The sequence below is a fragment of the Lathamus discolor genome, chromosome 1 (genome assembly GCF_037157495.1).
Source record: "Lathamus discolor isolate bLatDis1 chromosome 1, bLatDis1.hap1, whole genome shotgun sequence".
Classification (NCBI taxonomy): Eukaryota; Metazoa; Chordata; class Aves; order Psittaciformes; family Psittacidae; genus Lathamus; species Lathamus discolor.
In genome coordinates this window covers 131,601,049-131,613,999 of record NC_088884.1, presented here as the reverse complement: position 1 = coordinate 131,613,999, position 12,951 = coordinate 131,601,049, and positions in this window count along the sequence as shown.

Sequence of the window (12,951 nt, the reverse complement as noted above, 5' to 3'; positions counted from 1 at the left end):
CAGGTTGGATGGGGCTTTGAGCAACCTGGTCTAGGTAGACGATCTTTAAGGTCCCTTCCAATCCTAACCATTCTATGATTCCATGATTTTATGGAAAGCCTTTAGGGTTTCAGTAGCAATACCCTTACACTCCTGCCACAAGGCACAGAAATTCAGTCCATTTGCATACAGAAAGGAATCTAAGTTTCCCAGCAACAGCTTTGCAGCCAGTGTTCTAATATTTTCCATGAATAGCATCCCTTTCTACTATTTTACTTTAAAAAAAATTCCCTCAATTTCATTTTACTTTCACTGCAACAATACCCCTGCCTTCGAAACCATAATAACTTTTACATAGAGCTCCTGCTCACTGCTCAAGTTGTCTTGCATATCTTTGAGTAAGTCAATTCAGAACTATACACAAGTAGAATGTATGAGGTGAAAAGTATAATTGTTTCAAAGTGAGATTCTTCTGCTGTTTACGTTATCTCATTTTATTAAGAAAAGCATATATTACAAGAACACTCAGAAGCACAAATGGCTCAACTGTATAAGCCACTATGTAGCGAATAAGAAATAACTGGTAGCTCACAGCCTAAAATCCAGCCTAAGCAGACAAGGCAGTTACAGTATGGAAAGGAAAAGACACACTATGAAGGATAAATGGCATGATAATTTATAAACATTTTGTTGTTCTGCTTTTTTTTTTCACATAAGGTTGGTGGGCTGAGGCTAAAATAAAGAAGCTGTAGGAATTAAAATGTGAGAGGAACAGGCATATATAACTGTTCAGCACAAAGAAAGAACACACAGAGTAAAATGTGCAAAAATTAATCATACACCAAGACAGCAGCAAGATCTTTTAGCAGCTGATCCAGTTGCTGGCTGCTTCTGACAATTTATCTCTTCCCTAAACATAAATGAATTAAAAAAATGGGAGATCAGGTAAGGATCCTGCACTATGTTAACAGAACTAGTTCTTTACCCTAGAGCTGAGTATAAATCAATTTATAACTACACAATCTCATGGATTTCAACAGATTCTTTGATCCTAACACAGGATTATAATTCTAAAAATGTTCACTTATTTCTTCTCTGACTCATACTTTAGGTATCCTCTTCCATTCTCACTATGACTTGTTATGACATTCTTCTCTATGAATACATATACCACACAGCCCCGCTAATTGCTTTTCCTACATACTTCCTATATACTGCTTATTAACAACTGACTTTCCTGAATCAAGAGCTATGCTCACCTTTGACAAGGGTATGAAAGTGTAGCATTTCAGAAATTATGCACTGAGCTTTAGTGCTCTCTTTCCTTACAGGTCCTCAGAAATGCTAATGAGGTAAGTCTCTTTATTAAGTGTCGAGTTCTAATGACCCTGTGACATAAAGGCTGTTCTTTGAAAGTGATACCTAAACACAGATGTAGCTTTTGATGTCTGTTAGCAAAAAATGTTATCAGCTATTGCCCTGCTCTAGGCAGAAGTAAGGACTGAGTAAAATATGTTTTACAGTGGTAGCATCTGGGCAAGTAACAAGCTGTCAACTCAATCATGGTTCAACTGTGGCATGTAAGGAAAAAGACAAAACCTTTGAGGCATTCGGACTGCAGTGCTGCACTGGATCTCACTGCAGTTTGTCAAAGGCTTTTCACAGCAATTAAATTTCCTGAAACAACACCACCACCTCCTCCTGAACACTGAAAGGGCTCAAGCTCATATTCTCACCATAATACAAAAGATAATAATCTGAAAGTAATGCAGTCTATTTTTTCTCAAAATTCCAAGGTCAAACAAAAATGGTGTCTAACTTTATATCTTAAGTACCAATAACAGAGAGTACTGGATACATAGTAAAAATTAAATTAGCAGAGTAGAAGAATGTAATAGTTGCACTTACAATAGAATCCTCTTCTGAATTTATATCTTAAGTAAGTTAAAGATCCAAACTGACATCTCCAAATATTTCATGTATTCTGCCTCTGTAATCACCCTGTCAGATCCCAATGCCTCACATACTTCCATACTTACTGCTATCCTGTTTTAATAAACATGTCTAGGTTGCACCTGTTCAAAGGTTCCTGGAACATGTGCACTCATCGCCTCACAATAATCAAGAGGTGACAGCTGTCCTTGTAGCTGATTCGAACATTTCTATCCTAATTAGGGACACAGACAAATTTAATTAGCTGTTCATATTTAGCCTGCATTTCCCTAATAAGATTTATGGGACTATAAAGACCTGAGCCATGCAGTGTCAAGACAGGTTGCATCTGATACTGCAAGTTATGAGAACAATGGACTGTTTCCAGATATGTCTCTTCTTTCTTACTAATACAAAGTTAGTGAATACTGTTGCTGACTCTTTCTTTAAAAGCTTTCTTTAAGGAAGAGATAATCAATGTCAAATACCTGTTAAGGAAAACACTAGTAATCCTTGGCACTTCTTGCAACCTCATATCAAAAGAGTAATGTCTGCCAGTTTTCTAATTTTGCATTAGATGTTGTTAAGTGTTTTGTAAAATAAATCAGTATTTTTGCAATCTTTTTAAAGGTGGGGAATGTATTCAGCATCACTTTTTAAAACGGTATTAGCTCTGATTTTACTCAAATTATTAGCCTCCTATCATACCTGCTTACTTAGCATCATCAAACCAGATCCTCAGGAAGAAACAATTTACCTTCATCTTCAGAGAATGTCTCTTCCATCTTAAAATGACCACTTGTTAAGAGGTAAAAGAAAGACTTATATTGTAAGATGAAACACCGCTTCGCATCACCCACTATTAGCAACCTCTTCCAAATGTTTCTTTTTCCTACTTAGCTCAACAACTCAAGGCAAGGGCCAAGCAAGCACAAGGTTTTTCCCAGGCAAAATATATCACTAGCCCTTCCCCCAGAGAAGAATGTTTTAATCCAGCACAGATACACATTTTTCTAAGTATCAAAGAGGTTTAGATGTTCACAGCCAAATGACTGTAGGTGGAAGAGGCAAGAAACTGCATACCACCTTACTTTCTGCTCCTTTGAGATGAGACCTAAAGACTTCTCCAATCCCTTTCTCTCTATCTGCTGTTGTCTAGTAAACCCATCAAGGGAGTAACTTCATGACAAAATACTACTTTGTACATACATTAACCCAAAAAAGACACTTTGAAATTGATCTTCCTCATTTATTGGAACTTGTTCTACACTTTATATACTCTTCCTGAGGCCTGGAAGAGGTACTCTTTGTCAAAAAATAGGTATCTACTTTCTCTATCCAAGGTCAGGTTTTACTTCCACGTCCAATTAACCTACCCACAAAGCAGAGATAATTTTCCAGTGATGTGACCAAGCAATTACATACTTTCACACCACAACTCTTTTTTTGCCCCATCGAAACCTTTACATTAGATATCACATTCACCTGTTGTAGGAATTCCCAGCTTAAAAGAGATTAAGTCAGCAGCCCTAAGCTCTTACTGATAAACTTACTTTACGAAGCCCAGCAAATTCCAAAATATCATCTTTCAAGTGAACTTTAGGCTTCTTCTGCTGGACTTTTCCCCCATTTTCCACTCTCTGATCACCATTAAAATTTGAGGCAGAATTATGGATTCTATCAGCTCCTCCAAGCTAGCTCAACGGTCCCAAAATTGCTAAAAATGCTTCATAGAATTCTTCGTATTTTAAATGTCGTATAAACTTGATGACTTTTAGAAGTGCGGTTTTATTCCTCAAGAACTACATTATTCCTCAAATTTACTAATACAATCTTGTAACTCATTGCCTTGTCCTTACTTAACTGCAAACTGTTTAACAAATCCTGTATCTCAGAATCCTGACTACTCCTGTCCTCATTTTACTTGTCAGTGCTTCCTGAATTTCATCCATTCATTGCTGTTTCTGGAAACTTTCAGATGCACTGAATTTTTAGCTGTTCTATTTTATCTATTCCTGTTCTTACTTTTCAGTTTCTTTTTCTTCACATCTCTTGTAATTTCGGGTGCTTTTTGACAAGCCTGTTGTGTTGGAGCTCTTATTTAGATGAGTGCCTATCTTAACAACAAGTAACTAAAATATTATGGAAAAGAGTTCATGAGAGAAGGAAGGACAGCTACATTTATCTCCACCAACTCCTAACACAGAACTAACTCAACTGTCAAACCCCCTTCTTCCTTTGCAGCGAATTACCTCATGGCCCACCGTTGTTTTCTTCATCTCCTGCAGCACTTCCCTGCTCACACTTGTTTCTGCCCTGGAAAATCTTCCCGGTCATTGCATGAGAAATCCAAAAAGAATATTCTGATAGAATTTTTCACTGTTTTTCTTGCAGGAGAAATAATACAGAGGACCTCTCAGTGGTTGATTTCTGGACATGTGTTTATATAACACGAAGCACACGGTGGATTTTCTTTCTAAACAAAATAAGGCACTGCTCTTCTTTCAGATAAACAGATACATCAGAATTTTACTTGGCTTTCAGGCCAAGAATTCTGCGTGGCTTCAGGTCAAGACGTACAAACCTGTTCCCCATTTGTCTCAAATATGGTACTGGAGGCTTCTCCCTATTTAGGAAGCTGCTTTATTTTCTGTTTTCAAACAGATGTGTTTGTTTAACTGCAAACACGGGCTGACAACTCCAGAAGGCTTTTGTTGTTGTCTTTCCTGTTCTTACTGGCTTTTTAGAAATCCACAATGCAGATGTATTAACAATAGTCTCTAGTGCACACACACACCGGATGGTGCAAACGGGCAGCAGAACGCCAGGAGGAAACCTCCAAACCAATGTTCTTCTTCAGGGTAGATTTATAGCAAGTTTCATTATTTAGAAGCCTTCTTTGGTCTTTAAACTGCTAGCGTACCATGGGATTTACTTACTCCCTGACTGAGATTCACACACAGACTCCTGGTAATATAACTTGAAGTTTGTGTTTGTCAATTCCTACACATATCAGTGGCAGAACTCACCGGTCTTCGTGGTTCTTTCTTCACTGACAAAGAAGATGTAATATTCTGACAAACTGCCACCATATGGAGGGTTTACACCAGAACCAAGAAGGAGCTGAGCCTGACAACTATTTTTACTTTTATTCAAATGGTGATTTTTTTCCTTGCATCACTCATTCATTCTTCTTCCTCTTGCACTGCAGTGCAGCAAAGCCTCCTGCTACCATCCAGACCTTGTGTGGTATAATACGGCCTTTTAACACTTACAAACATTTTGTTAAGTTATCTTTGACAGAACAACCCAATTGGAAAAAAAGTCATACTTGATTTGCTAGTACAGCTGAAGGACAAGCTGAAATGCCTGATTAAAGCAATCCAAAACATGAACTGTTAAAAAGCCATTCCCAAACCTTTAAGGGCAAATTTCTCCATCAGTGACTCCCAGTAAGAGTCTGATTTTAGTTCACAGAAGAGTACTGAAGAAACATCCCTAAACACAATGCTGTCACTCATGTTAGAACAGGATCCAAAAAAGGCCTCAAAAATTGTAAGCGAGGGACAGATTACAGTGACAGATTTTATCTTCTATTCATTATGTATTGCAAACATAACTCAAAACTTGGTTTTCCGCTTATGATGCCACAAAGATGAAGAAAAAAAGTGTATTTCTGGTTTGGAAAACAAGCAGCTAAATATAAGTTTGAATTTGTTGGTGTTGTGTAATACTGCCTGACTAACTCCAGCCACCAAACTCTTCAGCTGTCCCCCAACAGGTGTAAAGCAGTTTCAGTTTGTACTTCTGCAAAAACACGTAACTATTTGGAGAGTAGGAAACCCTTGAGTATTACAGCTATGCCATTCTTAAGGATCAACAGTCACAATCCCAACTTAAGTCTTTTGTCTGCATAACTGCAAACTTTCCTTCCAAAATGATGCTCAGATGTACCGTCATTGATCTCTTTGGCAGCCTCTGGCACTAGAACCTTCCGATGCCATAAGCACACATTTAAACATGTAGTATACACAACGAGTGTCAAGCCCCAGGGCTGAATATTCAAGAACTCCAATTTCTTCGACATCTCCTACTGCTGAACAAGTTAACTGTATTTCAGATTTCACCCGCTTTCTCTATTCAAATTTAATGCTGCAGAATATTCCTTTTAACCTGTAAATGACAAAACCACGTACCACAGCTGTGGCTGCGCTATAGAACAAACACACACACACACACACACACAAACACACACCCCCAAGACTGACAACGCAGAGCTGTGCGAAGAGAAGGGCAAAGTCACGTCAAAGCCCCCCTGCCGCAACAGAGGCAGGTCAGACAGGCAGGAGGCGGCCCTGGCCGCTCAGGCACGCTCCCCTCAGGGCTGCTCGGGCTGCCTCTGGGCAGGCGGCCGGGCCCGGGCCCTCAGCGGCGGGGCAAGAGAGCCGGCCCGGGGCACTCGCTCCCGGCCTTTCCCCGCCACCCTGCGGGCTGTGCGGGCCGCGGGGGGAGCTCACGGCAGAGGAAGCCGCCGCGGGGTGAACGGGCTCGCCTCCCGACCGTCAGGGCTAGAGGGGAACCGAGGGGCAGCGCCGCGGCCACAGGAGGGTCCCGCGTCCCGCGGTGCCGCAGCGGTCAGCCCGCGGCCACAGGGCGGCGCTGACGCCACCCCGGCTCGAAAGGGGGCCTGGAGCGGTGCCGGGCGGCCGCAGCGGCCCCTGCGGGGTAACCGGCGCTGGTGCGCGGGGAGCTGTTAGAGAGCAGAGCCGGTGCTGGTGCGAAGGGCTGCGCCGCCCTGCCCCGGCGCCAGCCCCGGCAGCCGGCCGGCGGGGCGCACAGAAGTCGCTGGAGGTACACGCTTTGCCAGCTGCCAAAGACTAGCTCCTGCCTGGAGGCTGGGCTGCTTCCGCACAGACCTCCCAGGCACGGAGCCTGGGCAGTGCCGGGAGCGGCTGCAGGGCTTCCACAGCAGCGGGAGCTCTCCATTGCGTCCTTCCTCGGCTCAGTAGCAAGGCTGAGTTCTGGTTTTCTCTTGTCGGATCCGAAACAGCTCGTCCTGTGAACATCAGGCACTGCTAATTGTAGAAGTGTCATTTTTAGTTGCAGATGGTCACTCAGCAGCTGAAGACCCAGCTGACCTGCAAACAACACTGGAAGTAAGCGGATTTGATTCTGGCGGCAGACGAGAGCAGGAAGGACTGGTGTAGAGTCTGAACTAGCAGGATTTCCATAGGGGGTATTTATTTCAGTAGATGGATGTGCCGAGTGCCAAAACAGCGCTGGGAAAGTGGCCTGCACAAGGCTGCACCAGGGCAGCTCAGGCTCACTACTGACAATGGCAGGTGCCTTATTTCAGGAGCTGCACAGACGAAGTGTTAGTTCTCAGTATTTACAGACTTCTCTAATGCTAGTCTCTTCTACATTGCTCAGCAAATGCAAAGTGGTTAATATGAATAAGACCAGTATAGTTGCATAACTCACATATACAAGGTACAGTAGTACTTCTGTGACTGCCTTTCTTCTTCCTGTTCCATATGTTTGGAAATTTTCTCCCAAAGCAGTACCAGTGGAAAGCCAGAAAAATTCTGCTGTATGCACAATATGACTTCTGTTAATGCAGAATACTGGAGTTTCCCTTTACTAATCCCAGAAAGAGTCCAACTTTCTCACACTGTGCAACCTGTACACCACAGTCTGTACACATTTGTGGAACTGGTAGCAGGAATTCTAACAGGAGCCCATTTGGCCTCACTGCAAAGATAAAGATATCAATAAAACCAGTAATGCCAGATGTGACAGTGCTTTCTGTACTGTGAGCAACTCTGTGAGGAACTGTGCTGAAATCCTTCCAATAGTGCAAATAAGTTTTTAAAAGGCTATTGAATGGTGAAAGAAGCATTTGATGGTTGCCCAGGGAGGTTGTGAGTGCTCCATCCCTGGCGGTATTCAAGGCCAGGTTGGATGAAGCCTTGTGTGGGATGGTTTAGTGTGAGGTGTCCCTGTCCATGGCAGGGGGGTTGGAACTAGATGATCTTGAGGTCCTTTCCAACCCTAACTATTCTATGATTGTATGATTCTATGATGAACTCCCATTGACCCAGGCTGGGTGAAAACAATCCTGGGACTGGAAAAGAAATATCATTTCCACATAGAAAATATCCTAGCTTACCTCAATATTTAAAACAAAACAACAAACAAAACCCCTACCTACCCATTTTCTGATACTTACACATTTTAGATTCTTCAGCAACAGCTGGCATCATCTCTGAGATTTTCACAACAGACTCTGGAGGATATTAATATGGTAAGCATATAGCACAAATGCTTCTAAAATACAAAAACCTCCTGCTGCATTTTTAGATACTGCCATGGGTGTTTTCATAGAACCGTGGAATTGTTTGGGTTGGAAAAGACCTTAAGATCATCTCGTTCCAACCCCTGCCATGGGCAGAGACACTTGCCACTAGACCAGGTTGCTCAAAGTCCCGTCCAACCTGGCCTTGGACACTGCCGGAGATGGGGCATCCACAGCTTCTCTGGGCAGCCTGTTCCAGTGTCTCGCCACCCTCATAGTAAAGAACTTCTTCCTTAAATCTAACCTGAACTTCCCCTGTTTAAGTTTAAACCCATCACCCCTTGTCCTATCACTACAGTCCCTGATGAAGTCTCCTGCATCCCTGTACGCCCTTTTCAGATACTGGAAGGCTGCTATGAGGTCTCTATGCAGTTTTAAATAAGATCTAATCTTAGATGATTGTGTACATTAAATATACAGTTAACCATCTGTCCGTCTTAAAATAGCTGATAAAATAATCTCACTCCTCGATTCTTGCTTGCTCTTAGACACAGTATTTTTGGGAGGTTTTAAAAACTCTTTTAATACTTCAGAAAAACAGAAGAAAACCAAAACTGAGCTAGGAAAAAAAATGGAAGGACTAAATCTTTCTCTCATTTCTATCCCTATAAACTCAAGGAAGCTCTGTTGTTGCCAAAGAAGTTAATTCCATGTCCTGCCCCTGTCAGAAGAACCTCTTCTACTCTTGCAAACTGCCATGTTTCACAGAATGCCTATAAGCCACCTTTTCAGGAACATTTTCCTGCCATCATTTTAACTGGTTCTTTAGATAAAAGCTTAACATCCGATGCTGGAAGGACATCTAGCTTTACACTTTGTTGGTTATAAACAATTCCATATTCCTATGTGCCCGTTCCATCTGGTCTGTCCTTCTTAAGCTTCTTGAGTATTAGGATATTGTTAGAAAATAGAGTATTTCTACAGTCAGGTTTTCTGTAAACAATCTCAATCTTTTTCAGTTACAGTCTAAAATCCATGGGATATGAAATAACAGTACACTTGAAATGAAAACACCACATAGCTCAGACAAGATTCTGATGACTTCCACACCAAGTGATGCATCTCTGGTAGGTGTAACAATTTTTATCCACAAACAAGTTATTCTTTAGCTGGACTCTGGGTTTTGAGAATGCCATGTATTTTTGGAAAAATAACCTGTGGATAGTCTGGGTTTAAAAAAGAAAACCAGTATCATCTTCCTGAGATTTTTCAGGGTAGCAGGACCATAGCCAGAATTACATATACTATTCCCTCCTGCCCATTAGGATAAAAACTCATTTTCTGTTCTGCACAGGTAAAACTGTTACCTGATCTTGTCCACATTAATTGGGATTCTCTTCAGTGGGCATGGAATGCAATAAAAAGCATGTAGGGAAACAGGGCACAGAGTCAAGGAGGGAAGAGAGAGAAATGAGGACAGGGAATACATTTTGTCCCTTCCCTGTGAAATGCTGCATAAACCTTTTTTTCTGTCCCTATGTAGCGTGAACTCCAGTTTGCCCTTATTTCATAGGGACTGGGATGACAAAAGCAGTCAAGGACAAACTATAATGGTCTCCTTAAGTCCTCTCTCCTCTGCTGGAAATACCCTTAATCCCTGTAAGACACTGTTGTGGTTTAAACCCAGCTGGTAACTTGGCACCTCGCAGCTGCTCACTCATTCCCCCTCCATTCCTCCCTACCCAGGCAGGATGTGGAGGAGAATTGAAAGAACGTAAAATTCACAAGCTGAGATAAGAACAGTTTAATAACTAAAATAAAGTACCATACTAATCATAATGACAAGGGAAATAACAAGGGGAGAGAATGAAGGGGAAAGTAAACAAAAACCAAACTCAAGTGATGCACAGTACAATTGCTCACCACCCACTGAACTATACCCAGCCCAACCCAAGCAGCAATTGGTCCCTTCCTGGTGACTCCCCACAGTTTATACACTGGCCATGACGTGGTGTAGTATGGAATACCCCTCTGGCTACTTTGGGTCAGGTGACCTGTCTCTGCTCCCTCATGGCTTCTTGTGTACTTCTTGTGTCCTTCCTCATTGGCAGTGCATGAGACTGAAAAGTCCTTGATCAAGGTAAGTGCTGCTCAGCAACAACTAAAACATCAATGTGTTACCAGTGTGTCCTGGTTTAAACCCTGTCGGCAAGCCAGCCACGCAGTCTACTTCCCCCCCCATCCCTCCTCCCTGAGGTATGGGGAGGAAAATTGAAAGAATGTAACTCCCACAGGTTGAGATAAGAACAGCCCAGTAACTAAGGTATAACACAAACCACTGCTGCTGCCACCAATAATAATAATAAGCAGTGAGTGCCCTTCCGGGTAACTCCCAGTTACATCCCGGGCATGACGTGCTGTGGTATGGAATACCTCTTTGGCTAGTTTGGGTCAGGTGTCCTGTCTCTGCTTCCTCCTGGCTTCCCCTTCTCCCTGGCAGAGCATGAGACTCACAAAGTCCTTGGTCAGACTAAACATCAGTGTTATCAGCGCTGTTCACAGGCTGAAAGTCAAAAACACAGAGCTGCACCAGCTACTAAGAAGGAGAAAAAAAAATTACTGCTACTGCTAAACCCAGGACACAGTGTTAGACTAAAGCCAAAACACAGCACTGCACCAGCTACTAGGAAGAAAATTAACTCTGTCCCTGGGGAAACCAGGACAGATGCTTACTTGGTATTCTGTGCCTGCCCCATTGCCCAGTAGTGAATAAAACAGGGCCTGTGCTAATAGTTTACATTCTTTTAATGGGTATAGAGTACAGTGAAAATCTGAAAAAGAACTCCTTATGCAAATGTAAAGAACTCCAAAACCCAAAAGACATCCTTGAGAAACAGAGGAATCAACTCCAAAATGTTAACCAACATCTAACGCAGACGCACCACAACTTTCAAATCAGGAACCAGAAAGAAGAAAAGATGACTACAGTTATCTGTGAAAGAAAGAGGCTCAGTAGAAGCCAGAAGTTCTGGCAAAAGAAATGCTTTGATTTAAAAGAAACAAAGGAAAGACTGAAGATAGAGATATCCAAGCTTAGAAAAGAGTTCCCCAGAGCTTGAAAGAAATCACAGTGAAATACAACAAATAAAAAGAAACTGCAGCAAAATCTGAACTGGAAATTCACCGTCAGTTATTGTAGACCCTGGAAGCTGAAAAACTGAACCTTGAAATGACCCTACAGGAATGTTCTTACAGTAAACAGATGTTGCAGAAGGCCTTCGAGAAGCTCCAAGCAGATAAAGGTTCCTCAGAAAAGAAACTCATGACTGAATTCAGAAATGCAAAAGCAGATATTGATCTTTTGAAGTCTAGCTTGACCAGTGCAGAGAATACAAGAGGTTATCAACAGCAGTAACAAACGCCAGAGAAAAATCAGTTACTTAAGAATGAACTGCAGAAATACCAACAAGATGCTTCCAGCTATGACAGTGACATTATACTATTCACTGAAGATTACTCAGTAGTACAAAGTCACCTGCGGACTACTGAAAATGAGAGGAATGCACTATATATTTATAAAAATATATTATATTTATCTCCAACAACAAGTTACAGTTCTAGTCTCCAAGCAAAGGAAATCTCATGGCCAGGTACCACAGTACTCCTTCAATGCAATGTAACTGTTACTCTGAGTATTCCACTGGAATTTGTGCAGAAATGTCTCTTCTAAGCTCAAAGCTTCAGAATATGATTTGCAAGTTAGGAGCTTTACTTTGCAATGCCTTCTCAGCTATACTTTTTTTTTTTTTTTCCCATGCAATTCCTGATAATCTACAAGAGTCTGTTGTCTCAAATAAATGGTAGTAAACCATTTTCTATGTAAAACATTCGCATTTCTGACCTCCAGTCATTTCCGTATTTTTGTTATGTTCAAAGGCTTGTTTTGCTCAGGGCTCCATTTGAAATCGTTCTTTTTCCGGGTCACTTCATAGAGAGGGCCTACAGACTGTAATTTGGGATGTGCATTCTCCAAAACCCCACAACACCTAATAAAGCTTGTGAGCTTCTGTTTCTTTCTTATTAGTTGGTTAGATGTTGCTGTTATCTTGCTGATCACATCTATGGGGATCTGATGACATCCATCTTGCCATTTTATTCCCCCAAACTGTAGTCGATTCCAAGTGTATCGGACTCCCATCCAAGTAAAAGCAAATTGTGGCCTGCACTCTGCTGCCAAAGGAATTGAGAAAAATGTATTGGTAATATCAGTTGTGGCATACCACTTGGCTGCCTTTGACTCCAGTTCATATTGTAGTTCTAGCATGTCTGGTACGGCAGCACTCAATGGTGGTGTGACTTCATTCAGGCCACGATAGTCTACTGTTAGTCTCCAGTAGTAGACTTTTGCACTGGCCATATGAGGCTATTAAGGGGTGAGCGGGTCCTGCTGATTTCTCCCTGGCTCTCCAGTCAACGGATCAGCTTATGGATGGTAATTAGGGAGTCTCTGTTGCTGCGATATTGCTGCCTGTCCACTGTTGTGGTCACAACTGGCACTTGTTCTTTGACCTTCAGCAACCCCCAAACAGAAGGATCCTTTGAGAGACCAGGCAAGGTGGGCAGCTGCTTAATTTGCTCTGTCTCCAAGGCAGCTATACCAAAAGCCCAACGGATCTCTTTTGAGTCTTCAAAGTACTCTCCTGAGATAGTCAGAATCAGTTATGAAGGTGACTGGCTATAGCTAC